Raw genomic sequence first — 8038 nt, forward strand, 5'->3', positions numbered from 1 at the left:
GAACTCTGTCCTGAGTCTCCAGGTGCACGACGGCACGCCTAGAGACATGGGTGACCGTGAATGGGCCCTCCCACATGGGCGAGAGTTTATGCAAGCCCTCCCTGGATTGTACCCGCCTTAGGACGAGCTCGACAACCTCAAGGGTCCTGGAGCGCATGTTGCGGCAGTGATAGTGTCGCAAGGCCTATTGTTACCTCGCGGCTCGGAGTGAGGCCCGGCGACGCGCCTCCTCTCCAAGCACGAGGTTCGTCCCCCACGCAGCCTGCTGACGCTCCACATCGAACGCCATGACCCATGGGGATCAGTGGTTTATCTCGTGGGGAAGGACCGCCTCGGCTCCGTTTACGAGGAAGAAAGGGGTATCGCCGGTTGTCATAGTCGCGTTGGAGTGGATGGACCACAACACCAACGGGAGCTCATCGACCCAGCCACAGCCGCAAGCTTCGAGCTTCTTCTTGAAGCTCCTCACCTTGAGGCCTCGCAGGACCTCTGCGTTGGCGTGCTCCGCCTGGCCATTGCTCTGTGGGTGGGCCGCCGATGCGTAAAATATCTGCGTTCCCAGGTTAGCATAGTAAATCTTGAAGAGTTGACTGGTGAACTACGAACCGTTGTCGGTGATGATGCGGTTGGGGACGCCGAAGCGGCTCACAAGGTCGTTGATGAATTTGATGGCCGACCCGGTGGGGATGGTGCGCATGGGTCCACTTCCGTACACTTGGTGAATTTGTCGATGGCGACATTCAGGTAGCGGAAGCCGCACGCCGCCCATGGGAAGGGCCATAGTATGTCTAGTCCCCAGACCCCGAAGGGCCAGTAGAGCGGAATGGTCTGAAGGCCCTACGCGGGCTGGTGAATCTGCTTGGCGTGGAAGTGGCAGGCCTCGCAAGACCGAACCAGCTTGATGGCGTCGTCCAACGCTGTAGGCCAGTAGAAGCCTGACCTGAATGCCTTACCTGCGAGCATGCACGAAGAGGAGTGAATCCCGCAGTCCCCTCCATGGATGTTGGCCAGTAGTTCGCACCCTTGCTCCCTCGAAATGCACCGCAACACAACGTCGTTCGGGTGCTTGCGGTACAAGGCGTCGTCCCGTATGCAGTAGGTTGAGGCTTGTCGTGCTACATGCTCCGTGTCTTCCTCCTTCTCCGGCAATGTGACGTGGAGCAGGTACGCCCCAAGTTCCAGCATCCAATCATCCGCCTAAACCTCCAGGGCTAGGAGAAGCCGAGCCCTCCAGGCCTGGACGCAATCCGGAGCCCCCGAAGACGGTGCTGGGGGGAGCTCCTCTCCACGTGGCACCGGGTCCTCAGATGACGGTATCGCGGAAGGCTTGAAGAGTCGGTCCTGCAAGACGCCTGGCTCTTGATCCTCGTGACACGAAGCTCATTTTGTGATGTCGTCCGCCTCCTTATTTTCACCACGCGGGACGTGCTGCAGCTCCAGGACCTGAAAACGTTTCTCAATCTTACGTACCTCTTGCAGATATGCCTCCATGTGCTCGTCCTTGGGCGTGTACTATTTGTTGGAAAAGTTGGCGAGAAGCTGGGATTCACCCATCACGGTGAGGCGCCGGACCCCCAAGGCGTCCGCCGCCTTGAGGCCGGCGATGAGGCCCTCGTAATCTGCTATGTTGTTGGAGACCTTTTCCCCACGCTGGAAGCAGAGCTGTACGACATAGTGGAGCTTGTCTCCCATCGGGGAAGTGAGCAGGACACCAGCCCCTGATCCTCTTCCCGTGAAGGCTCCGTCGAAGTGCATGGTCCATCCCTCGGGTGCCTCCACACTAGGGTAAGGGATTGGCTCCCTTCCATCCCCCGTTCTTGTGCATCCGTCCACTCCGCCACAAAGTCAGCCAGGGCCGCTCCCTTGATGACCCTGGTCGTGCTGAATTCGATGTTGAAGGCCTGAAGCTCAATGTTCCATTCGGCGATTGTCGGGGAAATCGACACCTATGGGAAGCTCGAGGGGTCCCTTGTTCATTCGGCGGAGGGAGAGAGGTGGCGATGAGAGCGGAGCTAGCGATCAACACCGGCAAGGTCGTTTACCCAGGTTCGGGCTGCTTGGCACGTAAAACCATACTCCTGCTTAGTTTGTATTGGGGGCTAACTATAGGGTGATTTTATACAGTAACTTGGCTGGTGATTAGGGAATCTCAAATCCCAAAAAGTATAACCCCTAGAAAATGAGCCTTAGGCCTCCTATTATAGGCAAGGGGTCACCAGGAGTGTGCTCATGGGTCGCGTAGTGAACAGAGTTCACCGCTTATCTTCTACGGTTGTGTCAGGGGCAGTATATGCCTTGTCTGATCCCTGACCAACGACCAGGAGGTCGCGACATGTACCCAGGTGGATCGACACCCGGGTCTTGCGCTGGCGCATGAGTTATGCGCGGGAGCAGTTGGATTGTGGTAGAAATAGGGGAGGACACGTGGCGAGCGAAAGCAGCTTGCTGGCCTGGCGTCCCTGTCGTAGGATCTGATTATCTTCTCGGCAAAGAGGGCTTGTGTTGGAAATATGCCCTAGAGGCAATAATAAATTAGTTATTATCATATTTCCTTGTTTATAGATAATCGTTCATTATCCATGCTATAATTGTACTGAATGCAAACGTAGATACACGTGTGGATACTTAGACAAAACAATGTCCCTAGCAAGCCTCTAGTTGCCTAGCCAGTTGATCAATGATAGTCAAGGTTTTCTGGCTATATGCAAGTGTTGTCACTTGATAACTGGATCACATCATTAGGAGAATCATGTGATGGACTAGACCCAAACTATGAACCTAGCATACAGATCGTGTCGTTTTATTGCTATTGTTTTCTGCGTGTCAAGTATTTGTTCCTATTACCATGAGATCATATAACTCACTCGCACCGGAGGAATACCTTGTGTGCATCAAACGTCGCAACGTAACTGGGTGACTATAAAGGTTCTCTACAGGTATCTCCGAAGGTGTCCGTTGAGTTAGCATGGATCAAGACTGGGATTTGTCACTCCGTGTGACGGAGAGGTATCTCGGGGCCCACTCGGTAATACAACATCACACACAAGGCTTGCAAGAAATGTGACTAAGTGTAAGTCACGGGATCTTGTATTATGGAACGAGTAAAGAGACTTGCCGGTAACGAGATTGAAATAGGTATGCAGATACCGACGATCGAATCTCGGGCAAGTAACATACCGAAGGACAAAGGGAATTACATACGGGATTATATGAATCCTTGACACTGAGGTTCAACCGATAAGATCTTCGAGGAATATGAAGGATTCAATATGGGCATCCAGGTCCCATTATTTTATATTGACGGAGGAGTGTCTCGAGTCATGTCTACATAGTTCTCGAACCCGCACGGTCTGCACACTTAAGGTTCGATGATGTTTTAGTATACTTGAGGTATATGTGTGGTTACCAAATGTTGTTCGGAGTCCTGGATGAGGTCACGAACGTCACGAAGGTTTCCGGAATGGTCCGGAAACGAAGATTGATATATAGGATGGTTTCATTTGGTCACCGGAAAGTTTTGGGCATTACCGGCGGTGTACCGGGAGTGACGAATGGGTTCCGGGTGTTTACCGGTAGGGGCCCACCCAACCGGGAGTGAGCCCAATTTCCTAGGGTGGCCCCACAAGTTCTTAGTGGCCTGGGTGAAGTCAACCCAAGAGGGCTATGGCGCCACATAAAGGAAATAACAAAAGAAAAGAAAAAGCAAAAGGAAAGAGGGAGGTGGGAAGGAAGGAGTGGACTCCTTCCCCACCAAACCGAATTGGGGTTGGAGTCCAACTCTTTCCCCTTGGTTGGTGCACCTTTAGGCCTTGTCCCTCAAGGCTAGCCCCTCCCCCTTCCTCCTGAGACACAACTTTTGCCACGTGCAACTCAACCCTAGACCACATAGTTTTACCTCTAGAACGGATTTCTGCGGAGCTCGGACAGAGCCCTTCAGGAGTAGATCATCACCACCACCGGAGCGCCATCACGCTGCCGGAGAACTCATCTACATCTCCGTCTTGCTTGCTGGATCAAGAACACTGAGATCATCGTCGAGCTGTACGTGTGCTGAACGTGGAGGTGCCGTCCGTTCGGCGCTAGATCGGAAAGTATAGCGGGACGGTTCGTGGGACGATTCGAGGGACGTGAAGACGTTCCACTACATCAACCGTGTTTCTTAACGCTTCATGTTGTTCGATCCACAAGGGTACGTAGATCAAAATCTCCTCCCGGAGATGGACATCACCATGATAGGTTCTCATGTGCGTAGAATTATTTTTGTTTCCCATGCAACGTTCCCCAAGTGGCATCATTAGCGAGGTTCATGCGTAGATGTTATCTGGAGTAGAACACAAAAGGTTTTGTGGACGGTGATGTTCGAGTTGCTGCCCTCCTTAGTCTTTTCTCGATTCGGCGGTATTGTAGGATGAAGCGGCCCGGACCGACATTACTTGTACGCTTACGAGAGACTGGTTGCATCGACTAACATGCAACCTCGTTGCATAAAGATGACTCGAGGGTGTCGGTTTCTTCAACTTTAGTTGAATTGGTTTTGACCGAGGCGGTCATTGGGGAGGTTAAATAGCAATTTGCACATCTCCGTTGTGATTTTTGGGTAAGTAAGATGCGATCATACTAGATACCCATAGCAACCACGTAAACATGCAACAACAAATTAGAGGACGTCTAACTTGTTTTGTTAGGATATGCTTGTGATATGATATGGCCACTGACGTGATGTGATATATTGGATGTATGAGATGATCATGTTGTAATAGTTAATATCGACTTGCACGTCGATGCTACGACAACCTACAGGAGCCATAGGGTTGCCTTTAAACTAACGTTTGTGTTTGCAGATGCGTTTACTATATTGCTAGGTCGTAGCTTTAGTAGTAATAGCATAGATAGCACGACAACCTCGATGGCGACACGTTGATGGAGATCATGGTGTGGCGCTCGTGACAAGAAGATTGTGCCGGTATTTTGGTGATGGAGATCAAGACGGACTAGATGATGGCCATATCATGTCACTTATGAATTGCATGTGATGTTAATCCTTTTATGCACCTTATTTTGCTTAGAACGACGGTAGCATTATAAGGTGATCTCTGACTAAAATTTCAAGACAAAATAGTGTTCTACCCGACTATGCACCGTTTCTACAGTTCATCGTTTCGAGACACCACGTGATGATAGGGTGTGATAGACTCAACGTTCACATACAACGGGTACAAAACAGTTGCACGCGTGGAACACTCGGGTTAAGCTTGACGACCCTAGCATGTGCAGACATGGCCTCGGAACACATGAGACCGAAAGGTCGAGCATGAATCGTATAGTTGATATGATTAGCATAGAGATGCTTACCACTGGAACTATTCTCAAATCACGCGATGATCGGACTTGAGTTAGTGAATTTGGATCATGTACCCCTCAAATGACTACAGAGATGTACTTTTCGAGTGGGAGTTTAGCAAGTAATGTGATTAGTTAAACTCCAATTATCATGAACATAGTCAAAAGGTCTTTGCGAATTATGATGTAGCTTGCGCTATAGCTCTACTGTTTTTATATGTTCCTAGAGAAACTTTAGTTGAAAGATGATAGTAGCAACTTTGCGGATTGAGTCCGTAAAACTGAGGATTGTCCTCATTGCTACGTAGAAGGCTTATGTGCTTAATGCACCACTTGGTGTGCTACACCTCAAGCGTCGTCTGTGGATGTTGCGAACATCTGACATACACGTTTTTGATGACTACGTGATAGTTCAGTGCGTAATACTTAATGGCTTAGTAGCAAGGCGCCGAAGATGATTTGAAACATCACGGAACATAAGAGATGTTCTAAGAGATGAAATTGAGATTTCATGCTCGTTCCCTTGTTGAGAGGTATGAAACCTCCGACAAGATTCTTTGTCTACAAAGTAAAGGAGTAAAGCTCAATCGTTGAGCGTGTGCTTAGGTTGTCTGAGTGCAACAATCGCTTGAATCAAGTGGGAGTTAATCTTCCAGATGAGACAGTGATGGTTCTCCAAAGTCGCTGCCACCAAGCTGCTAGAGCTTCGTGATGAACTATAGCATATCAAGGATAGATATAATGATCCTTGTGTGATTCGCAATGTTTAACACTTCGAAAGTAGAAATCAAGAAGGAGCATCAATTGTTGATGGTTAGTAAAACCACTAGTTTCAAGAAGGGCAAGGGCTAGAAGGGATACTTCGTGAAACGGCAAACCAGTTGCTGCTCTAATGAAGAGACCCAAGATTGAACCCAAACCTGAGAGTAAGTGCTTCTGTGATGAGGGGAACGGTCACTGAGGCGGAGCTACCATAGATACTTGGTAGATGAGAAGGCTGGCGAAGTCAACTGAAGTATATTTGATATACATGATATTGATGTGTACCTTACTAGTACTCCTAGTAGCATGAGGGTATTAGATACCGGTTCGATTGCTAAGTGATTAGTAACTCGAAATAAAAGCTACGGAATAAACGGAGACTAGCTGAAGGCGAGGTGACGATAAGTGTTCGAAGTGTTTCCAAGGTTGATGTGATCAAACATCACACGCTCCCTCTACCATCGGGATTGGTGTTGAACCTAAATAATTGTTATTTGGTGTTTGCATTGAGCATGAACATGATTGGACCTTGTTTATTGCAATACCATTATTCATTTAAAAGAAAATAATGGTTATTCTATTTTCTTGAATAATTACCTTCAATGGTTTGCTGAATTGCGATCGTAGTGTTACACATGTTCATAATATCGGTGCCAAAAGATACAAAATAATAATGATAGTACGACTTACTTGTGGCACTCCCGCTTGAGTCATGTTGGTATAAAATGCATGAAGAAGCTCCATGCTGATGGATCTTTGTACCCACTCATTTTTGAAACGTTTGAGACATGCAAACCATACCTGTTGGTATGAACGCATGAAGAAACTCCATGCAGATGGATCGTTTGGACTCACTTGATTTTGGTATCACTTGAGACATGCAAAATCATACCACATGGAACAAGAAAGTAACATGTTGGATACAATACATTTTTGATGTGTGCAGTCCAATAAGTGCTGAGGCACGCAGTGAATATCGTTATGTTCTTACTTCACTGATGATTTGAGTAGATACACGAGTATTTACTTGATGAATCACAAGTCTGAAATATTGAAGGTTCAAAGCTATTTCAGAGTGAAGATCATCGTGACAAGAGGATAAAATATCTACGATATGATCATAGAGATGAATATCTGAGTTGCGAATTTTCGTACACAGTTGAGACAATGTGGAAATTGTTTTGCAACTCATGCCACCTAAGAACACCATAGTGTGATGGTGTGTCGGAATGTCATAGTCGCGCCCTATTTGATATGGTGCATACTATGATGTCTCTTATCGAATTACCACTGTCATTTATGGGTTATGCATTAGAGGCAACCGCATTCACTTTAAATAGGGCATCGTGTATTTCCGTTGAGATGACACGGTATAGACTATGGTTTGGAGAAACCTAAGCTGTTGTTTCTTAAAAATTTGGTGCTGCGATGCTTATTTGAAAAAGTTTCAGTCCGATAAGCTCGAACCCAAAGCGGATAAATGCATCTTCATAGGATATCCAAAACAGTTGGGTACATCTCCTATCTCAGATCCGGAAGCAATGTGTTTGTCTCTAGAAACGGGTCCTTTCTCGAGGAAAGGTTTTACTCGAAATAATTGAGTGGGAGGGTGATGGAACTTGATGAGGTTAGTGAACCGTCACTTCAACCAGTGCGTAGCAGGGCACAGGAAGATGTTCCTGTGGTGCATACACCAATTGAAGTGGAAACTGATGATGGTGATCATTAAGCGTCGGATCAAGTTAATACAAACCTTGTAGGTCGACAATGTCGCGTACTATTACAGAGTGGTACGGTGACCCTGTCTTGGAGGTCATGTTGTTGAACAACAATGAACCTAAGAGCTATGGAGAAGTTATGGTGGCCACGGATTCCGACAAATGGCTGGAGGCCATGAAATCTGAGAGAGTAGCCATGTATGAAGACAAAGTGTAGA

Source organism: Hordeum vulgare, chromosome 4H (genome assembly GCF_904849725.1).
Source record: "Hordeum vulgare subsp. vulgare chromosome 4H, MorexV3_pseudomolecules_assembly, whole genome shotgun sequence".
Lineage (NCBI taxonomy): Eukaryota > Viridiplantae > Streptophyta > Magnoliopsida > Poales > Poaceae > Hordeum > Hordeum vulgare.